This window comes from Meles meles, chromosome 5 (genome assembly GCF_922984935.1).
Source record: "Meles meles chromosome 5, mMelMel3.1 paternal haplotype, whole genome shotgun sequence".
In the NCBI taxonomy this organism is placed as follows: domain Eukaryota; kingdom Metazoa; phylum Chordata; class Mammalia; order Carnivora; family Mustelidae; genus Meles; species Meles meles.
The window spans coordinates 178140-201296 of NC_060070.1; positions in this window are offsets into that span (position 1 = coordinate 178140).

Here is a 23157-nt window from a genome sequence, read left to right on the forward strand (position 1 = left end):
TGTGTGTGTGTGTGTGTGAAGAGAGCTCATCGGGGGTGGAGACGCCCCGAGCAGGAGCAGGCTGATGAGGGGTCAGATGCCCGGTGGGCAGGTCATGTTCACACCCCAGGTTCAGGCTGGCTACGTGGGATGGGGTGTGGGGGCTGCGCCCTTCTGCCCGGGGCTTATCCTGAGACCCTGCAGGGACGGGTCCCTGACCCAGGTGCGGGGCTGTGCACGCGCAGGTCTGCGTGTGATCCGGGAGAAGCCGGGGGACTGATCAGGAGGACGGTGGGTTTGGCCGGGCAGGGCTCTGCGGCCTCTTGCACACTCCCCGTCTCTGCCTTGGCAGGCCACGGATGAAAGAGGAAGGAGGCGGGAAGGCACGCACTCCTCCCTGACCCTGGAGTCCCCGGGCCTGGGAAGGCCTCCGGTCCCTCCCAGACCACGGTCCCCGCTACTCCATTGGACTGCGGTCCTGGACACGGAGCCCACGGAGGCCAAGGCCGAGGGTGAGAAGGCTGGGATGGGGTGCCTGTGGCTGTGTGGGGAGGGGTCGGTGATGGGCCCCACAGGGAGAAGCCCCCACAGGCTGGCGTGGGGCCGGGAGCCACGACCTGCCTCGGAGCACCCAGTGGGCGTCGGGGAGACGTCCCGGGGAGGGTTCCTTCGTGGCCGCGGCTTCTCCGGGAGACCCCGGGCTGTGCTCGGTCTCTGCCAAGGCGCAGGGAGAGGCAGGCCTGCGGGTGACCTTCTCTCCTCTCACAGCTACTCCGGCGGAGGAGCTAGACCCACTCCCAACTTCAGCAGCTCCGGAGGGGGCCATGGTGACGAGAGAGACTTCGGCGGGAGACCGGGAGCTGACAGGGGACCGGCCGCCTGCCCACGGAGGTGCTGATGCTGTGCAGGGAGAGCCGGCTCCTGCTCCTGCCCCCAGCCCTGCTCCTGCCGCTCCCCCTGCCCCTGCCCCTACCAGAGCTACTCCCACGTCCCCTGCCCCTGCCTGTGCTCCTGTTCTGGCCCCTGACCCAGATCCTCCCTTGGTCCCACCGCTTCCCCGGGCCCTCACGGGGCCCCTCTTCCTGCCCCAGACCCAGCTCCTGCCCTTGACCCTGCACCAGTCATCACCACGGCCCTTGTCCCAGCTCGTGCTCCTGCCCCTGCCCCTGCCCCTTCATCTGCCCCTGCCCCTGCCCATGCACCTGCCCCAGACCCAGCTCCTGCCCTTGACCCTGCACCAGTCATCACCACTGCCCTTCTTCCAGCCCGTGCTCCTGCCCCTGCCCCTGTCCCTTCTCCTTTCCCTGCCAGGGCCACTGCCCCTGACCCAGGTCCCACCCCTATTCCCGCCCCAGACCCAGCCCTTAGCCCTTCTTCCTGCTCCTTTCCCTGCCCTTGCCTGTGCACCTGTTCCTGTCTCTGACCCAGCTCCTGCTCTGGATCCCGCGCTGGCCACGACTGCTGACCCTGCCCCCGCCCCGATCCCGGCCCCTGCCCCGACACCTGCTCCTGCGGGGCTCCCAGACCCGCATCCAGAGCCCACAACTCTGCGGGGAGATCTCCCCGTAAACTTACCCTCCGTTCCGTCCCCTGACCCCGACACCCCCCCAGAATGTTTCCTCCCCTCCCCCTGTGTTCTTCCTCTCCTCTATGGAGTCACCGTCATAGTCGCCGTCCATCTCCTCTATGCTGTGTATTATTTATTTTAAATAAAGTACCTGTTTTCCCTTGAACGCGTCATGAGCATGAAGTGCATTCCCGACGCTGCGCCACCACACCCCAGAACGTCGCTGCAGGAGAGCTCCTTCCCCAAAGGAGACCCTGAGCCCAAGCCCTCCCTGCCCATGGCTCCCCCAGCCTGGCCCCTCGCAGCCCCTAAGCTGCTTTCTCTTTCTGCTCCTGCACGTGTTCTGGAGGTCTATGGAATTGGAAACCCTCCATAGGTGCCTTGGAGTCTGCCCACCTCTTTTCAATGGGCACTCGTTTGCTTTTGTTCTCTGTTGGACATAGAGTTGCCCTTATTTGATGTTGAAACGCCCAACGGATTACAGAGGAGATGTCATCCTAGGGACCCCTTTAGGAATTCTGGGCACAGTCTTGGGGCCAAGGCCCCGATGTTCGTGGTGGGACACCCCAGTCGGTCCCCAGACAGGACACGGCTGTTTCCTCCCGTGGCCCACACAGAAACCAGGGAAATGCAGAAAGCTGGAAGGCACACCGCAGAGGGCAGACGCATCGCTCCCAACCCTAGGCCAGAGAAAGGTTTCCCATGGGTCTGCTCCAGTCCATGCTCCAAGTCACCGGGTCCCACAAGGACAGAGACTAAACACGTGCCAGTTCGAGGGGGAGGATGGGCACACGGGGAGTATGTGTCAGGAGATGCAGGAGCTCCCGGGGAAGGACTCGGGCAAAGGAAACCCTGGGGAGGCAGGGCTGGTCACCCTCAGACTGGCAGGTGTCTGGTCTGGGGACCAGCAGCCCTGGGGAGAACGTGAGGAAGCAGAGGTCCAAGGCAGGTGTCCTGGAGAGAAGGGTGACAGGCACCCCCGTCTGGGACCACCGTGAGCCGCACCCGTCCCAGGCCACAGGTGCACCGTTCACCTAGCAGGGCTCAGCCTGGGACTCACCCCCAGAAACTCTGGCTCGGTCGTTCACAGACGTGTTTTCAGGAGCAGCCGGCACAGCGGTGGTGGAGACAGCAGGGGCTGGAACCGTGTTCATGCCCAAGGAGATGGATGGGATCCTCCTCCCAGTCCTCATGACAGAATGTCCCGTGGCTACTTTCTCCGTGTCGTCTGGGGCACAGGATGGCGGCAGCCCCTCCTGAGACCCGACTCCTGCCATCCTGCTCCTGGGGACATTCAGAATTGTTGGAGAAGGAGGTGGAGAGGATCCAGGACGACAAAGGCCCGAGGAAAAGGAAGGTCAGCACAGGGAGGACAGATGGACCTGCCCCGAGCCACGACTCAGGGCCGAATCCTCACCCGAACCAAAACCCCAATACTAAACCTTACCCGAACCCGAACCCGAACCCGAACCCGAACGCTAACCCAAACCCGAACCCGAACCCCAAACCAATAACCCTAACACCGAATCTGAAGGCGAACCGGAAGCCCAACCCTAACCCTAATCCTAACCCTAACACTAACCCCTAACCCTGACCCTGACCGTTACCCAGACCCGGACCCCAACCCGGACCCTAACACTGACCCTGACCCTAACCCTCACAACCCTGACCCTAAACCCTAAACCTGACCCTAAACCTAACCCTGACCCTGACCCTAGCCCTGACCCTGACCTTAACGATAGCCCTGACCCTGACCCTGACCCTAATCCTAACCCTATCCCTCTAGCCCTAACCCTTACCTTCTAAACCTAACCCTAACCCTCACCCTAACCCTCTAACCCTCACCCTAACCTTCTAATCCTAACCCTAACCCTAACCCTAACTCTAACTGTGACCCTCACCCTAACCCAAACCCTAACCTTCCCTCCCACCCAATGACTCAAGCCAGGGCTAAATCCAAGGGCAGGCTGGACCTCTGTCCCCAGGAACAACCAGGAAGACCAAGCAGAGGGAGAGAGGAGAAGTGGAAGGGGCCCACTGACCTCCCTGCCACCGATGTCTCCAAGGCCTCTGGCTCAACCCCGCATTTCGTGGGACCCTGGGAGGGATTCTGAATTCCAGGCCAGCTGGGTGGGGAGTACTCGGTGACCTTTGCATCCCCAGATGTCCAACCCGCCTGGCCTTGCACCCTGAGCCTTGCTCCCCGGGATACGCATGGTTCTGCTGCTCAGCAGACTTCGGGGCCACAGAGCACTTGGCAGAGGTGAGGGAACATGGGGGACCAGACAGGGACTGCGCCGTGGGTCGCGTACACATCCACCGCAAGGCTGGGTCACGGTCCAGGTGCTGCGTGCAGGTCTCCTGGGCACACCTGGCCGTCTCGGAATGGAGGTCTGTGTGCCTGGGGCACCTTTCCTCCACCTCCACCTCCCCCTGGAGGAACGGCCAGATTCAAGCATGTCCATGTCCAAGCCTCAGAGACAGTTGGGAACCTGGGGTCGAGAGAGGCAGGGACTGGTCCAGGACAAAAGACGGGTACAGAGTCCAAGGAACAGAGCTTCCCTCCAGTCCTAGGCAAGCCCCGACCCCCCCATGAGGTCTGCTTTGAGGGTGAGGGCCTCTCAGATCCTTGGGGAGAGCTACCCACCCCGTCCCATGTGGGGACGTGACCTCGAGCCTCTCCAGACAGGGAGAGGCCTATGTGCTTGGACGTGCGCACGTACACACACACACAGACACACACGCGCGCGCAGACACACACACACACACACACACACACACACACACACACCCCACTCTGCCCAGCGAGGGGTCAGAGGGGGAGACACCCTGGGAAAATGGTGGGTAACAAGGCGGAAAAGAAGAAAGAGGTTGGAGACAGCTGGGCCATGGGGTCAGGGGCGTCAGGACTCCTGGCAAGGACCGAGATCCTTAGCATGGGGAGGGGAGACAGGAAGGGCTGATGGTCAAGGGGTCCCCAAGGGGCCCAGGGGCTTTTGCCAGGGCACTGGGTGAGGACAGGGTCTGGGGCCTGGTGTCCTTCACCACCCTGGACTCCTGGAAGTAGGAAGAGGTACCGCCCCCCCACCCAGTGTGGACAGGGCTACACCGCCAAAGGCCTCCCCTTACTCTTCTGTCAATGGGGCCATAGACACAGGCTGTCCCTAGGCTCCCACAGGCTTGTCGAAGACTCCCTCGAGGTCCTTCTGAGCAGAGGACAGCCTGCAGGCTTGGGGGGCTGACATCGTGGGCTTGCAGAATGTGGCAGAGCGCTAGAGCCCTGGTCTGGCGACCAAGGACGGGACCCTCCTTGTTGCAGCCTCAGGGACCCCCATGTGCAAGAGGTTCCAGAGTCAGTGCTCTGCTCAGGGGGACAAGGCCTTAGCAAGGAACCAAGCACGGGCCCAGGGGAGGGAAACAGGGACAAGGGAGGCTTCTGAGGTTTCTCCCATCACCCCTGGAGCCCACAGTTCCTGCTCCTGTGAGACACACAAAACCAGAGACGGAGACAGACCCGGAGACAAAGACAAAGACAGAGACAGACACCGAACACAGGAGAGAGGGAACCAGGAGAAGTCACAGCCTTTCCTCCATCGGCTGGGAAATGACCACCAAACACTTTGTCCCCTTCTCAGTCAAACGGGCCAGCCACCCTGGCAGGACGGATTCGGGAATGCCCGGGAACCACGGTGGGGGATGCCCAGCACATGGGCGCAGACGAGGCCCTTGGACCTCAACCTAATGGCAGCCCCTGGAAGCCTGTGTCACCACGGTCAGACTCCATGCACTGCCACCTTGCCACGGCTGATGGGACCCAGGCAGGAGGAGGGTGGCTTTGCCTGGATCCCAGAGCAGATCCAGGCCCCTCTGGGCTGTGCTCCATGCCCCCGCTCAGCCCCTGGCTCGCCCGGGCATCTCCAAGTGTGTGCACCAGCCTCCCGGGAGAGCAGGTACGGAACGTATGGAGAGGTCCCACCCCTGATGGCATCCCCAGAAGTGGAAGCCAGAACACCCCCAGTGTGCACACGGGGAGACTGGGGAGGCCCTGGGAGCCACAGGGTGCGTCCGCGGTCCCAGTCCTGGGCAGGAGCCGGAGCAGGAACCCGGTCTGAACCCAGCTCTGGGCCCTCACAGCGGGGACCACAGCTGCACCCCGGCCTCCCAGGGGCCGTGGGTAGGCCCTGCGGCGGTCACTGTGTAGACAGGGCATGGGGTGGTGGTGAGCCTGGAGCAGCTGGGGGAGGGGCGCCCTCAGGGAGCCGGGGGTGAGGAGGAAGTCGGGTAAGGAGCCCCCAGGCAGCGGTGACCTCACTTCCCCGACGACACAGCCCAACGGAATTGGAACCCACGTGTCCAGGCACCCACGTTCCAGAGACAACCCCCTGCCCAGCTCATTTCTGCGGAGATCCCGACAGAAGCGACATGTTCCTCTGTTGCATACCCAAGTCCAGAGCAGGCGGGCAGAGGGGAGCTCGCCCGCCAAGCACTTCCCCTCGCTGCGGAGGGCCTGGCAGGGCTCCCCGACGCCTCTGGCCCTTTGGCAAGAAGAATCGAAAGGTGACCCCGGGAGGCTCCGAGTCAGACAGCCCCACACCTTCTGATTGACCCGTGCTGCCCCAGGCCTCCTCCCCGTGTGTGTGTGTGTGTGTGTGTGTGTGTGTGTGTGAAGAGAGCTCATCGGGGGTGGAGACGCCCCGAGCAGGAGCAGGCTGATGAGGGGTCAGATGCCCGGTGGGCAGGTCATGTTCACACCCCAGGTTCAGGCTGGCTACGTGGGATGGGGTGTGGGGGCTGCGCCCTTCTGCCCGGGGCTTATCCTGAGACCCTGCAGGGACGGGTCCCTGACCCAGGTGCGGGGCTGTGCACGCGCAGGTCTGCGTGTGATCCGGGAGAAGCCGGGGGACTGATCAGGAGGACGGTGGGTATGGCCGGGCAGGGCTCTGCGGCCTCTTGCACACTCCCCGTCTCTGCCTTGGCAGGCCACGGATGAAAGAGGAAGGAGGCGGGAAGGCACGCACTCCTCCCTGACCCTGGAGTCCCCGGGCCTGGGAAGGCCTCCGGTCCCTCCCAGACCACGGTCCCCGCTACTCCATTGGACTGCGGTCCTGGACACGGAGCCCACGGAGGCCAAGGCCGAGGGTGAGAAGGCTGGGATGGGGTGCCTGTGGCTGTGTGGGGAGGGGTCGGTGATGGGCCCCACAGGGAGAAGCCCCCACAGGCTGGCGTGGGGCCGGGAGCCACGACCTGCCTCGGAGCACCCAGTGGGCGTCGGGGAGACGTCCCGGGGAGGGTTCCTTCGTGGCCGCGGCTTCTCCGGGAGACCCCGGGCTGTGCTCGGTCTCTGCCAAGGCGCAGGGAGAGGCAGGCCTGCGGGTGACCTTCTCTCCTCTCACAGCTACTCCGGCGGAGGAGCTAGACCCACTCCCAACTTCAGCAGCTCCGGAGGGGGCCATGGTGACGAGAGAGACTTCGGCGGGAGACCGGGAGCCGACAGGGGACCGGCCGCCTGCCCACGGAGGTGCTGATGCTGTGCAGGGAGAGCCGGCTCCTGCTCCTGCCCCCAGCCCTGCTCCTGCCGCTCCCCCTGCCCCTGCCCCTACCAGAGCTACTCCCACGTCCCCTGCCCCTGCCTGTGCTCCTGTTCTGGCCCCTGACCCAGATCCTCCCTTGGTCCCACCGCTTCCCCGGGCCCTCACGGGGCCCCTCTTCCTGCCCCAGACCCAGCTCCTGCCCTTGACCCTGCACCAGTCATCACCACGGCCCTTGTCCCAGCTCGTGCTCCTGCCCCTGCCCCTGCCCCTTCATCTGCCCCTGCCCCTGCCCATGCACCTGCCCCAGACCCAGCTCCTGCCCTTGACCCTGCACCAGTCATCACCACTGCCCTTCTTCCAGCCCGTGCTCCTGCCCCTGCCCCTGTCCCTTCTCCTTTCCCTGCCAGGGCCACTGCCCCTGACCCAGGTCCCACCCCTATTCCCGCCCCAGACCCAGCCCTTAGCCCTTCTTCCTGCTCCTTTCCCTGCCCTTGCCTGTGCACCTGTTCCTGTCTCTGACCCAGCTCCTGCTCTGGATCCCGCGCTGGCCACGACTGCTGACCCTGCCCCCGCCCCGATCCCGGCCCCTGCCCCGACACCTGCTCCTGCGGGGCTCCCAGACCCGCATCCAGAGCCCACAACTCTGCGGGGAGATCTCCCCGTAAACTTACCCTCCGTTCCGTCCCCTGACCCCGACACCCCCCCAGAATGTTTCCTCCCCTCCCCCTGTGTTCTTCCTCTCCTCTATGGAGTCACCGTCATAGTCGCCGTCCATCTCCTCTATGCTGTGTATTATTTATTTTAAATAAAGTACCTGTTTTCCCTTGAACGCGTCATGAGCATGAAGTGCATTCCCGACGCTGCGCCACCACACCCCAGAACGTCGCTGCAGGAGAGCTCCTTCCCCAAAGGAGACCCTGAGCCCAAGCCCTCCCTGCCCATGGCTCCCCCAGCCTGGCCCCTCGCAGCCCCTAAGCTGCTTTCTCTTTCTGCTCCTGCACGTGTTCTGGAGGTCTATGGAATTGGAAACCCTCCATAGGTGCCTTGGAGTCTGCCCACCTCTTTTCAATGGGCACTCGTTTGCTTTTGTTCTCTGTTGGACATAGAGTTGCCCTTATTTGATGTTGAAACGCCCAACGGATTACAGAGGAGATGTCATCCTAGGGACCCCTTTAGGAATTCTGGGCACAGTCTTGGGGCCAAGGCCCCGATGTTCGTGGTGGGACACCCCAGTCGGTCCCCAGACAGGACACGGCTGTTTCCTCCCGTGGCCCACACAGAAACCAGGGAAATGCAGAAAGCTGGAAGGCACACCGCAGAGGGCAGACGCATCGCTCCCAACCCTAGGCCAGAGAAAGGTTTCCCATGGGTCTGCTCCAGTCCATGCTCCAAGTCACCGGGTCCCACAAGGACAGAGACTAAACACGTGCCAGTTCGAGGGGGAGGATGGGCACACGGGGAGTATGTGTCAGGAGATGCAGGAGCTCCCGGGGAAGGACTCGGGCAAAGGAAACCCTGGGGAGGCAGGGCTGGTCACCCTCAGACTGGCAGGTGTCTGGTCTGGGGACCAGCAGCCCTGGGGAGAACGTGAGGAAGCAGAGGTCCAAGGCAGGTGTCCTGGAGAGAAGGGTGACAGGCACCCCCGTCTGGGACCACCGTGAGCCGCACCCGTCCCAGGCCACAGGTGCACCGTTCACCTAGCAGGGCTCAGCCTGGGACTCACCCCCAGAAACTCTGGCTCGGTCGTTCACAGACGTGTTTTCAGGAGCAGCCGGCACAGCGGTGGTGGAGACAGCAGGGGCTGGAACCGTGTTCATGCCCAAGGAGATGGATGGGATCCTCCTCCCAGTCCTCATGACAGAATGTCCCGTGGCTACTTTCTCCGTGTCGTCTGGGGCACAGGATGGCGGCAGCCCCTCCTGAGACCCGACTCCTGCCATCCTGCTCCTGGGGACATTCAGAATTGTTGGAGAAGGAGGTGGAGAGGATCCAGGACGACAAAGGCCCGAGGAAAAGGAAGGTCAGCACAGGGAGGACAGATGGACCTGCCCCGAGCCACGACTCAGGGCCGAATCCTCACCCGAACCAAAACCCCAATACTAAACCTTACCCGAACCCGAACCCGAACCCGAACCCGAACGCTAACCCAAACCCGAACCCGAACCCCTAACCAATAACCCTAACACCGAATCTGAAGGCGAACCGGAAGCCCAACCCTAACCCTAATCCTAACCCTAACACTAACCCCTAACCCTGACCCTGACCGTTACCCAGACCCGGACCCCAACCCGGACCCTAACACTGACCCTGACCCTAACCCTCACAACCCTGACCCTAATCCCTAAACCTGACCCTAAACCTAACCCTGACCCTGACCCTAGCCCTGACCCTGACCTTAACGATAGCCCTGACCCTGACCCTGACCCTAATCCTAACCCTATCCCTCTAGCCCTAACCCTTACCTTCTAAACCTAACCCTAACCCTCACCCTAACCCTCTAACCCTCACCCTAACCTTCTAATCCTAACCCTAACCCTAACCCTAACTCTAACTGTGACCCTCACCCTAACCCAAACCCTAACCTTCCCTCCCACCCAATGACTCAAGCCAGGGCTAAATCCAAGGGCAGGCTGGACCTCTGTCCCCAGGAACAACCAGGAAGACCAAGCAGAGGGAGAGAGGAGAAGTGGAAGGGGCCCACTGACCTCCCTGCCACCGATGTCTCCAAGGCCTCTGGCTCAACCCCGCATTTCGTGGGACCCTGGGAGGGATTCTGAATTCCAGGCCAGCTGGGTGGGGAGTACTCGGTGACCTTTGCATCCCCAGATGTCCAACCCGCCTGGCCTTGCACCCTGAGCCTTGCTCCCCGGGATACGCATGGTTCTGCTGCTCAGCAGACTTCGGGGCCACAGAGCACTTGGCAGAGGTGAGGGAACATGGGGGACCAGACAGGGACTGCGCCGTGGGTCGCGTACACATCCACCGCAAGGCTGGGTCACGGTCCAGGTGCTGCGTGCAGGTCTCCTGGGCACACCTGGCCGTCTCGGAATGGAGGTCTGTGTGCCTGGGGCACCTTTCCTCCACCTCCACCTCCCCCTGGAGGAACGGCCAGATTCAAGCATGTCCATGTCCAAGCCTCAGAGACAGTTGGGAACCTGGGGTCGAGAGAGGCAGGGACTGGTCCAGGACAAAAGACGGGTACAGAGTCCAAGGAACAGAGCTTCCCTCCAGTCCTAGGCAAGCCCCGACCCCCCCATGAGGTCTGCTTTGAGGGTGAGGGCCTCTCAGATCCTTGGGGAGAGCTACCCACCCCGTCCCATGTGGGGACGTGACCTCGAGCCTCTCCAGACAGGGAGAGGCCTATGTGCTTGGACGTGCGCACGTACACACACACACAGACACACACGCGCGCGCAGACACACACACACACACACACACACACACACACACACACACCCACTCTGCCCAGCGAGGGGTCAGAGGGGGAGACACCCTGGGAAAATGGTGGGTAACAAGGCGGAAAAGAAGAAAGAGGTTGGAGACAGCTGGGCCATGGGGTCAGGGGCGTCAGGACTCCTGGCAAGGACCGAGATCCTTAGCATGGGGAGGGGAGACAGGAAGGGCTGATGGTCAAGGGGTCCCCAAGGGGCCCAGGGGCTTTTGCCAGGGCACTGGGTGAGGACAGGGTCTGGGGCCTGGTGTCCTTCACCACCCTGGACTCCTGGAAGTAGGAAGAGGTACCGCCCCCCCACCCAGTGTGGACAGGGCTACACCGCCAAAGGCCTCCCCTTACTCTTCTGTCAATGGGGCCATAGACACAGGCTGTCCCTAGGCTCCCACAGGCTTGTCGAAGACTCCCTCGAGGTCCTTCTGAGCAGAGGACAGCCTGCAGGCTTGGGGGGCTGACATCGTGGGCTTGCAGAATGTGGCAGAGCGCTAGAGCCCTGGTCTGGCGACCAAGGACGGGACCCTCCTTGTTGCAGCCTCAGGGACCCCCATGTGCAAGAGGTTCCAGAGTCAGTGCTCTGCTCAGGGGGACAAGGCCTTAGCAAGGAACCAAGCACGGGCCCAGGGGAGGGAAACAGGGACAAGGGAGGCTTCTGAGGTTTCTCCCATCACCCCTGGAGCCCACAGTTCCTGCTCCTGTGAGACACACAAAACCAGAGACGGAGACAGACCCGGAGACAAAGACAAAGACAGAGACAGACACCGAACACAGGAGAGAGGGAACCAGGAGAAGTCACAGCCTTTCCTCCATCGGCTGGGAAATGACCACCAAACACTTTGTCCCCTTCTCAGTCAAACGGGCCAGCCACCCTGGCAGGACGGATTCGGGAATGCCCGGGAACCACGGTGGGGGATGCCCAGCACATGGGCGCAGACGAGGCCCTTGGACCTCAACCTAATGGCAGCCCCTGGAAGCCTGTGTCACCACGGTCAGACTCCATGCACTGCCACCTTGCCACGGCTGATGGGACCCAGGCAGGAGGAGGGTGGCTTTGCCTGGATCCCAGAGCAGATCCAGGCCCCTCTGGGCTGTGCTCCATGCCCCCGCTCAGCCCCTGGCTCGCCCGGGCATCTCCAAGTGTGTGCACCAGCCTCCCGGGAGAGCAGGTACGGAACGTATGGAGAGGTCCCACCCCTGATGGCATCCCCAGAAGTGGAAGCCAGAACACCCCCAGTGTGCACACGGGGAGACTGGGGAGGCCCTGGGAGCCACAGGGTGCGTCCGCGGTCCCAGTCCTGGGCAGGAGCCGGAGCAGGAACCCGGTCTGAACCCAGCTCTGGGCCCTCACAGCGGGGACCACAGCTGCACCCCGGCCTCCCAGGGGCCGTGGGTAGGCCCTGCGGCGGTCACTGTGTAGACAGGGCATGGGGTGGTGGTGAGCCTGGAGCAGCTGGGGGAGGGGCGCCCTCAGGGAGCCGGGGGTGAGGAGGAAGTCGGGTAAGGAGCCCCCAGGCAGCGGTGACCTCACTTCCCCGACGACACAGCCCAACGGAATTGGAACCCACGTGTCCAGGCACCCACGTTCCAGAGACAACCCCCTGCCCAGCTCATTTCTGCGGAGATCCCGACAGAAGCGACATGTTCCTCTGTTGCATACCCAAGTCCAGAGCAGGCGGGCAGAGGGGAGCTCGCCCGCCAAGCACTTCCCCTCGCTGCGGAGGGCCTGGCAGGGCTCCCCGACGCCTCTGGCCCTTTGGCAAGAAGAATCGAAAGGTGACCCCGGGAGGCTCCGAGTCAGACAGCCCCACACCTTCTGATTGACCCGTGCTGCCCCAGGCCTCCTCCCCGTGTGTGTGTGTGTGTGTGTGTGTGTGTGTGTGTGTGTGTGTGTGTGTGAAGAGAGCTCATCGGGGGTGGAGACGCCCCGAGCAGGAGCAGGCTGATGAGGGGTCAGATGCCCGGTGGGCAGGTCATGTTCACACCCCAGGTTCAGGCTGGCTACGTGGGATGGGGTGTGGGGGCTGCGCCCTTCTGCCCGGGGCTTATCCTGAGACCCTGCAGGGACGGGTCCCTGACCCAGGTGCGGGGCTGTGCACGCGCAGGTCTGCGTGTGATCCGGGAGAAGCCGGGGGACTGATCAGGAGGACGGTGGGTATGGCCGGGCAGGGCTCTGCGGCCTCTTGCACACTCCCCGTCTCTGCCTTGGCAGGCCACGGATGAAAGAGGAAGGAGGCGGGAAGGCACGCACTCCTCCCTGACCCTGGAGTCCCCGGGCCTGGGAAGGCCTCCGGTCCCTCCCAGACCACGGTCCCCGCTACTCCATTGGACTGCGGTCCTGGACACGGAGCCCACGGAGGCCAAGGCCGAGGGTGAGAAGGCTGGGATGGGGTGCCTGTGGCTGTGTGGGGAGGGGTCGGTGATGGGCCCCACAGGGAGAAGCCCCCACAGGCTGGCGTGGGGCCGGGAGCCACGACCTGCCTCGGAGCACCCAGTGGGCGTCGGGGAGACGTCCCGGGGAGGGTTCCTTCGTGGCCGCGGCTTCTCCGGGAGACCCCGGGCTGTGCTCGGTCTCTGCCAAGGCGCAGGGAGAGGCAGGCCTGCGGGTGACCTTCTCTCCTCTCACAGCTACTCCGGCGGAGGAGCTAGACCCACTCCCAACTTCAGCAGCTCCGGAGGGGGCCATGGTGACGAGAGAGACTTCGGCGGGAGACCGGGAGCCGACAGGGGACCGGCCGCCTGCCCACGGAGGTGCTGATGCTGTGCAGGGAGAGCCGGCTCCTGCTCCTGCCCCCAGCCCTGCTCCTGCCGCTCCCCCTGCCCCTGCCCCTACCAGAGCTACTCCCACGTCCCCTGCCCCTGCCTGTGCTCCTGTTCTGGCCCCTGACCCAGATCCTCCCTTGGTCCCACCGCTTCCCCGGGCCCTCACGGGGCCCCTCTTCCTGCCCCAGACCCAGCTCCTGCCCTTGACCCTGCACCAGTCATCACCACGGCCCTTGTCCCAGCTCGTGCTCCTGCCCCTGCCCCTGCCCCTTCATCTGCCCCTGCCCCTGCCCATGCACCTGCCCCAGACCCAGCTCCTGCCCTTGACCCTGCACCAGTCATCACCACTGCCCTTCTTCCAGCCCGTGCTCCTGCCCCTGCCCCTGTCCCTTCTCCTTTCCCTGCCAGGGCCACTGCCCCTGACCCAGGTCCCACCCCTATTCCCGCCCCAGACCCAGCCCTTAGCCCTTCTTCCTGCTCCTTTCCCTGCCCTTGCCTGTGCACCTGTTCCTGTCTCTGACCCAGCTCCTGCTCTGGATCCCGCGCTGGCCACGACTGCTGACCCTGCCCCCGCCCCGATCCCGGCCCCTGCCCCGACACCTGCTCCTGCGGGGCTCCCAGACCCGCATCCAGAGCCCACAACTCTGCGGGGAGATCTCCCCGTAAACTTACCCTCCGTTCCGTCCCCTGACCCCGACACCCCCCCAGAATGTTTCCTCCCCTCCCCCTGTGTTCTTCCTCTCCTCTATGGAGTCACCGTCATAGTCGCCGTCCATCTCCTCTATGCTGTGTATTATTTATTTTAAATAAAGTACCTGTTTTCCCTTGAACGCGTCATGAGCATGAAGTGCATTCCCGACGCTGCGCCACCACACCCCAGAACGTCGCTGCAGGAGAGCTCCTTCCCCAAAGGAGACCCTGAGCCCAAGCCCTCCCTGCCCATGGCTCCCCCAGCCTGGCCCCTCGCAGCCCCTAAGCTGCTTTCTCTTTCTGCTCCTGCACGTGTTCTGGAGGTCTATGGAATTGGAAACCCTCCATAGGTGCCTTGGAGTCTGCCCACCTCTTTTCAATGGGCACTCGTTTGCTTTTGTTCTCTGTTGGACATAGAGTTGCCCTTATTTGATGTTGAAACGCCCAACGGATTACAGAGGAGATGTCATCCTAGGGACCCCTTTAGGAATTCTGGGCACAGTCTTGGGGCCAAGGCCCCGATGTTCGTGGTGGGACACCCCAGTCGGTCCCCAGACAGGACACGGCTGTTTCCTCCCGTGGCCCACACAGAAACCAGGGAAATGCAGAAAGCTGGAAGGCACACCGCAGAGGGCAGACGCATCGCTCCCAACCCTAGGCCAGAGAAAGGTTTCCCATGGGTCTGCTCCAGTCCATGCTCCAAGTCACCGGGTCCCACAAGGACAGAGACTAAACACGTGCCAGTTCGAGGGGGAGGATGGGCACACGGGGAGTATGTGTCAGGAGATGCAGGAGCTCCCGGGGAAGGACTCGGGCAAAGGAAACCCTGGGGAGGCAGGGCTGGTCACCCTCAGACTGGCAGGTGTCTGGTCTGGGGACCAGCAGCCCTGGGGAGAACGTGAGGAAGCAGAGGTCCAAGGCAGGTGTCCTGGAGAGAAGGGTGACAGGCACCCCCGTCTGGGACCACCGTGAGCCGCACCCGTCCCAGGCCACAGGTGCACCGTTCACCTAGCAGGGCTCAGCCTGGGACTCACCCCCAGAAACTCTGGCTCGGTCGTTCACAGACGTGTTTTCAGGAGCAGCCGGCACAGCGGTGGTGGAGACAGCAGGGGCTGGAACCGTGTTCATGCCCAAGGAGATGGATGGGATCCTCCTCCCAGTCCTCATGACAGAATGTCCCGTGGCTACTTTCTCCGTGTCGTCTGGGGCACAGGATGGCGGCAGCCCCTCCTGAGACCCGACTCCTGCCATCCTGCTCCTGGGGACATTCAGAATTGTTGGAGAAGGAGGTGGAGAGGATCCAGGACGACAAAGGCCCGAGGAAAAGGAAGGTCAGCACAGGGAGGACAGATGGACCTGCCCCGAGCCACGACTCAGGGCCGAATCCTCACCCGAACCAAAACCCCAATACTAAACCTTACCCGAACCCGAACCCGAACCCGAACCCGAACGCTAACCCAAACCCGAACCCGAACCCCTAACCAATAACCCTAACACCGAATCTGAAGGCGAACCGGAAGCCCAACCCTAACCCTAATCCTAACCCTAACACTAACCCCTAACCCTGACCCTGACCGTTACCCAGACCCGGACCCCAACCCGGACCCTAACACTGACCCTGACCCTAACCCTCACAACCCTGACCCTAATCCCTAAACCTGACCCTAAACCTAACCCTGACCCTGACCCTAGCCCTGACCCTGACCTTAACGATAGCCCTGACCCTGACCCTGACCCTAATCCTAACCCTATCCCTCTAGCCCTAACCCTTACCTTCTAAACCTAACCCTAACCCTCACCCTAACCCTCTAACCCTCACCCTAACCTTCTAATCCTAACCCTAACCCTAACCCTAACTCTAACTGTGACCCTCACCCTAACCCAAACCCTAACCTTCCCTCCCACCCAATGACTCAAGCCAGGGCTAAATCCAAGGGCAGGCTGGACCTCTGTCCCCAGGAACAACCAGGAAGACCAAGCAGAGGGAGAGAGGAGAAGTGGAAGGGGCCCACTGACCTCCCTGCCACCGATGTCTCCAAGGCCTCTGGCTCAACCCCGCATTTCGTGGGACCCTGGGAGGGATTCTGAATTCCAGGCCAGCTGGGTGGGGAGTACTCGGTGACCTTTGCATCCCCAGATGTCCAACCCGCCTGGCCTTGCACCCTGAGCCTTGCTCCCCGGGATACGCATGGTTCTGCTGCTCAGCAGACTTCGGGGCCACAGAGCACTTGGCAGAGGTGAGGGAACATGGGGGACCAGACAGGGACTGCGCCGTGGGTCGCGTACACATCCACCGCAAGGCTGGGTCACGGTCCAGGTGCTGCGTGCAGGTCTCCTGGGCACACCTGGCCGTCTCGGAATGGAGGTCTGTGTGCCTGGGGCACCTTTCCTCCACCTCCACCTCCCCCTGGAGGAACGGCCAGATTCAAGCATGTCCATGTCCAAGCCTCAGAGACAGTTGGGAACCTGGGGTCGAGAGAGGCAGGGACTGGTCCAGGACAAAAGACGGGTACAGAGTCCAAGGAACAGAGCTTCCCTCCAGTCCTAGGCAAGCCCCGACCCCCCCATGAGGTCTGCTTTGAGGGTGAGGGCCTCTCAGATCCTTGGGGAGAGCTACCCACCCCGTCCCATGTGGGGACGTGACCTCGAGCCTCTCCAGACAGGGAGAGGCCTATGTGCTTGGACGTGCGCACGTACACACACACACAGACACACACGCGCGCGCAGACACACACACACACACACACACACACACACACACACACACCCCACTCTGCCCAGCGAGGGGTCAGAGGGGGAGACACCCTGGGAAAATGGTGGGTAACAAGGCGGAAAAGAAGAAAGAGGTTGGAGACAGCTGGGCCATGGGGTCAGGGGCGTCAGGACTCCTGGCAAGGACCGAGATCCTTAGCATGGGGAGGGGAGACAGGAAGGGCTGATGGTCAAGGGGTCCCCAAGGGGCCCAGGGGCTTTTGCCAGGGCACTGGGTGAGGACAGGGTCTGGGGCCTGGTGTCCTTCACCACCCTGGACTCCTGGAAGTAGGAAGAGGTACCGCCCCCCCACCCAGTGTGGACAGGGCTACACCGCCAAAGGCCTCCCCTTACTCTTCTGTCAATGGGGCCATAGACACAGGCTGTCCCTAGGCTCCCACAGGCTTGTCGAAGACTCCCTCGAGGTCCTTCTGAGCAGAGGACAGCCTGCAGGCTTGGGGGGCTGACATCGTGGGCTTGCAGAATGTGGCAGAGCGCTAGAGCCCTGGTCTGGCGACCAAGGACGGGACCCTCCTTGTTGCAGCCTCAGGGACCCCCATGTGCAAGAGGTTCCAGAGTCAGTGCTCTGCTCAGGGGGACAAGGCCTTAGCAAGGAACCAAGCACGGGCCCAGGGGAGGGAAACAGGGACAAGGGAGGCTTCTGAGGTTTCTCCCATCACCCCTGGAGCCCACAGTTCCTGCTCCTGTGAGACACACAAAACCAGAGACGGAGACAGACCCGGAGACAAAGACAAAGACAGAGACAGACACCGAACACAGGAGAGAGGGAACCAGGAGAAGTCACAGCCTTTCCTCCATCGGCTGGGAAATGACCACCAAACACTTTGTCCCCTTCTCAGTCAAACGGGCCAGCCACCCTGGCAGGACGGATTCGGGAATGCCCGGGAACCACGGTGGGGGATGCCCAGCACATGGGCGCAGACGAGGCCCTTGGACCTCAACCTAATGGCAGCCCCTGGAAGCCTGTGTCACCACGGTCAGACTCCATGCACTGCCACCTTGCCACGGCTGATGGGACCCAGGCAGGAGGAGGGTGGCTTTGCCTGGATCCCAGAGCAGATCCAGGCCCCTCTGGGCTGTGCTCCATGCCCCCGCTCAGCCCCTGGCTCGCCCGGGCATCTCCAAGTGTGTGCACCAGCCTCCCGGGAGAGCAGGTACGGAACGTATGGAGAGGTCCCACCCCTGATGGCATCCCCAGAAGTGGAAGCCAGAACACCCCCAGTGTGCACACGGGGAGACTGGGGAGGCCCTGGGAGCCACAGGGTGCGTCCGCGGTCCCAGTCCTGGGCAGGAGCCGGAGCAGGAACCCGGTCTGAACCCAGCTCTGGGCCCTCACAGCGGGGACCACAGCTGCACCCCGGCCTCCCAGGGGCCGTGGGTAGGCCCTGCGGCGGTCACTGTGTAGACAGGGCATGGGGTGGTGGTGAGCCTGGAGCAGCTGGGGGAGGGGCGCCCTCAGGGAGCCGGGGGTGAGGAGGAAGTCGGGTAAGGAGCCCCCAGGCAGCGGTGACCTCACTTCCCCGACGACACAGCCCAACGGAATTGGAACCCACGTGTCCAGGCACCCACGTTCCAGAGACAACCCCCTGCCCAGCTCATTTCTGCGGAGATCCCGACAGAAGCGACATGTTCCTCTGTTGCATACCCAAGTCCAGAGCAGGCGGGCAGAGGGGAGCTCGCCCGCCAAGCACTTCCCCTCGCTGCGGAGGGCCTGGCAGGGCTCCCCGACGCCTCTGGCCCTTTGGCAAGAAGAATCGAAAGGTGACCCCGGGAGGCTCCGAGTCAGACAGCCCCACACCTTCTGATTGACCCGTGCTGCCCCAGGCCTCCTCCCCGTGTGTGTGTGTGTGTGTGTGTGTGTGTGTGTGTGTGTGAAGAGAGCTCATCGGGGGTGGAGACGCCCCGAGCAGGAGCAGGCTGATGAGGGGTCAGATGCCCGGTGGGCAGGTCATGTTCACACCCCAGGTTCAGGCTGGCTACGTGGGATGGGGTGTGGGGGCTGCGCCCTTCTGCCCGGGGCTTATCCTGAGACCCTGCAGGGACGGGTCCCTGACCCAGGTGCGGGGCTGTGCACGCGCAGGTCTGCGTGTGATCCGGGAGAAGCCGGGGGACTGATCAGGAGGACGGTGGGTTTGGCCGGGCAGGGCTCTGCGGCCTCTTGCACACTCCCCGTCTCTGCCTTGGCAGGCCACGGATGAAAGAGGAAGGAGGCGGGAAGGCACGCACTCCTCCCTGACCCTGGAGTCCCCGGGCCTGGGAAGGCCTCCGGTCCCTCCCAGACCACGGTCCCCGCTACTCCATTGGACTGCGGTCCTGGACACGGAGCCCACGGAGGCCAAGGCCGAGGGTGAGAAGGCTGGGATGGGGTGCCTGTGGCTGTGTGGGGAGGGGTCGGTGATGGGCCCCACAGGGAGAAGCCCCCACAGGCTGGCGTGGGGCCGGGAGCCACGACCTGCCTCGGAGCACCCAGTGGGCGTCGGGGAGACGTCCCGGGGAGGGTTCCTTCGTGGCCGCGGCTTCTCCGGGAGACCCCGGGCTGTGCTCGGTCTCTGCCAAGGCGCAGGGAGAGGCAGGCCTGCGGGTGACCTTCTCTCCTCTCACAGCTACTCCGGCGGAGGAGCTAGACCCACTCCCAACTTCAGCAGCTCCGGAGGGGGCCATGGTGACGAGAGAGACTTCGGCGGGAGACCGGGAGCTGACAGGGGACCGGCCGCCTGCCCACGGAGGTGCTGATGCTGTGCAGGGAGAGCCGGCTCCTGCTCCTGCCCCCAGCCCTGCTCCTGCCGCTCCCCCTGCCCCTGCCCCTACCAGAGCTACTCCCACGTCCCCTGCCCCTGCCTGTGCTCCTGTTCTGGCCCCTGACCCAGATCCTCCCTTGGTCCCACCGCTTCCCCGGGCCCTCACGGGGCCCCTCTTCCTGCCCCAGACCCAGCTCCTGCCCTTGACCCTGCACCAGTCATCACCACGGCCCTTGTCCCAGCTCGTGCTCCTGCCCCTGCCCCTGCCCCTTCATCTGCCCCTGCCCCTGCCCATGCACCTGCCCCAGACCCAGCTCCTGCCCTTGACCCTGCACCAGTCATCACCACTGCCCTTCTTCCAGCCCGTGCTCCTGCCCCTGCCCCTGTCCCTTCTCCTTTCCCTGCCAGGGCCACTGCCCCTGACCCAGGTCCCACCCCTATTCCCGCCCCAGACCCAGCCCTTAGCCCTTCTTCCTGCTCCTTTCCCTGCCCTTGCCTGTGCACCTGTTCCTGTCTCTGACCCAGCTCCTGCTCTGGATCCCGCGCTGGCCACGACTGCTGACCCTGCCCCCGCCCCGATCCCGGCCCCTGCCCCGACACCTGCTCCTGCGGGGCTCCCAGACCCGCATCCAGAGCCCACAACTCTGCGGGGAGATCTCCCCGTAAACTTACCCTCCGTTCCGTCCCCTGACCCCGACACCCCCCCAGAATGTTTCCTCCCCTCCCCCTGTGTTCTTCCTCTCCTCTATGGAGTCACCGTCATAGTCGCCGTCCATCTCCTCTATGCTGTGTATTATTTATTTTAAATAAAGTACCTGTTTTCCCTTGAACGCGTCATGAGCATGAAGTGCATTCCCGACGCTGCGCCACCACACCCCAGAACGTCGCTGCAGGAGAGCTCCTTCCCCAAAGGAGACCCTGAGCCCAAGCCCTCCCTGCCCATGGCTCCCCCAGCCTGGCCCCTCGCAGCCCCTAAGCTGCTTTCTCTTTCTGCTCCTGCACGTGTTCTGGAGGTCTATGGAATTGGAAACCCTCCATAGGTGCCTTGGAGTCTGCCCACCTCTTTTCAATGGGCACTCGTTTGCTTTTGTTCTCTGTTGGACATAGAGTTGCCCTTATTTGATGTTGAAACGCCCAACGGATTACAGAGGAGATGTCATCCTAGGGACCCCTTTAGGAATTCTGGGCACAGTCTTGGGGCCAAGGCCCCGATGTTCGTGGTGGGACACCCCAGTCGGTCCCCAGACAGGACACGGCTGTTTCCTCCCGTGGCCCACACAGAAACCAGGGAAATGCAGAAAGCTGGAAGGCACACCGCAGAGGGCAGACGCATCGCTCCCAACCCTAGGCCAGAGAAAGGTTTCCCATGGGTCTGCTCCAGTCCATGCTCCAAGTCACCGGGTCCCACAAGGACAGAGACTAAACACGTGCCAGTTCGAGGGGGAGGATGGGCACACGGGGAGTATGTGTCAGGAGATGCAGGAGCTCCCGGGGAAGGACTCGGGCAAAGGAAACCCTGGGGAGGCAGGGCTGGTCACCCTCAGACTGGCAGGTGTCTGGTCTGGGGACCAGCAGCCCTGGGGAGAACGTGAGGAAGCAGAGGTCCAAGGCAGGTGTCCTGGAGAGAAGGGTGACAGGCACCCCCGTCTGGGACCACCGTGAGCCGCACCCGTCCCAGGCCACAGGTGCACCGTTCACCTAGCAGGGCTCAGCCTGGGACTCACCCCCAGAAACTCTGGCTCGGTCGTTCACAGACGTGTTTTCAGGAGCAGCCGGCACAGCGGTGGTGGAGACAGCAGGGGCTGGAACCGTGTTCATGCCCAAGGAGATGGATGGGATCCTCCTCCCAGTCCTCATGACAGAATGTCCCGTGGCTACTTTCTCCGTGTCGTCTGGGGCACAGGATGGCGGCAGCCCCTCCTGAGACCCGACTCCTGCCATCCTGCTCCTGGGGACATTCAGAATTGTTGGAGAAGGAGGTGGAGAGGATCCAGGACGACAAAGGCCCGAGGAAAAGGAAGGTCAGCACAGGGAGGACAGATGGACCTGCCCCGAGCCACGACTCAGGGCCGAATCCTCACCCGAACCAAAACCCCAATACTAAACCTTACCCGAACCCGAACCCGAACCCGAACCCGAACGCTAACCCAAACCCGAACCCGAACCCCAAACCAATAACCCTAACACCGAATCTGAAGGCGAACCGGAAGCCCAACCCTAACCCTAATCCTAACCCTAACACTAACCCCTAACCCTGACCCTGACCGTTACCCAGACCCGGACCCCAACCCGGACCCTAACACTGACCCTGACCCTAACCCTCACAACCCTGACCCTAAACCCTAAACCTGACCCTAAACCTAACCCTGACCCTGACCCTAGCCCTGACCCTGACCTTAACGATAGCCCTGACCCTGACCCTGACCCTAATCCTAACCCTATCCCTCTAGCCCTAACCCTTACCTTCTAAACCTAACCCTAACCCTCACCCTAACCCTCTAACCCTCACCCTAACCTTCTAATCCTAACCCTAACCCTAACCCTAACTCTAACTGTGACCCTCACCCTAACCCAAACCCTAACCTTCCCTCCCACCCAATGACTCAAGCCAGGGCTAAATCCAAGGGCAGGCTGGACCTCTGTCCCCAGGAACAACCAGGAAGACCAAGCAGAGGGAGAGAGGAGAAGTGGAAGGGGCCCACTGACCTCCCTGCCACCGATGTCTCCAAGGCCTCTGGCTCAACCCCGCATTTCGTGGGACCCTGGGAGGGATTCTGAATTCCAGGCCAGCTGGGTGGGGAGTACTCGGTGACCTTTGCATCCCCAGATGTCCAACCCGCCTGGCCTTGCACCCTGAGCCTTGCTCCCCGGGATACGCATGGTTCTGCTGCTCAGCAGACTTCGGGGCCACAGAGCACTTGGCAGAGGTGAGGGAACATGGGGGACCAGACAGGGACTGCGCCGTGGGTCGCGTACACATCCACCGCAAGGCTGGGTCACGGTCCAGGTGCTGCGTGCAGGTCTCCTGGGCACACCTGGCCGTCTCGGAATGGAGGTCTGTGTGCCTGGGGCACCTTTCCTCCACCTCCACCTCCCCCTGGAGGAACGGCCAGATTCAAGCATGTCCATGTCCAAGCCTCAGAGACAGTTGGGAACCTGGGGTCGAGAGAGGCAGGGACTGGTCCAGGACAAAAGACGGGTACAGAGTCCAAGGAACAGAGCTTCCCTCCAGTCCTAGGCAAGCCCCGACCCCCCCATGAGGTCTGCTTTGAGGGTGAGGGCCTCTCAGATCCTTGGGGAGAGCTACCCACCCCGTCCCATGTGGGGACGTGACCTCGAGCCTCTCCAGACAGGGAGAGGCCTATGTGCTTGGACGTGCGCACGTACACACACACACAGACACACACGCGCGCGCAGACACACACACACACACACACACACACACACACACACACCCCACTCTGCCCAGCGAGGGGTCAGAGGGGGAGACACCCTGGGAAAATGGTGGGTAACAAGGCGGAAAAGAAGAAAGAGGTTGGAGACAGCTGGGCCATGGGGTCAGGGGCGTCAGGACTCCTGGCAAGGACCGAGATCCTTAGCATGGGGAGGGGAGACAGGAAGGGCTGATGGTCAAGGGGTCCCCAAGGGGCCCAGGGGCTTTTGCCAGGGCAC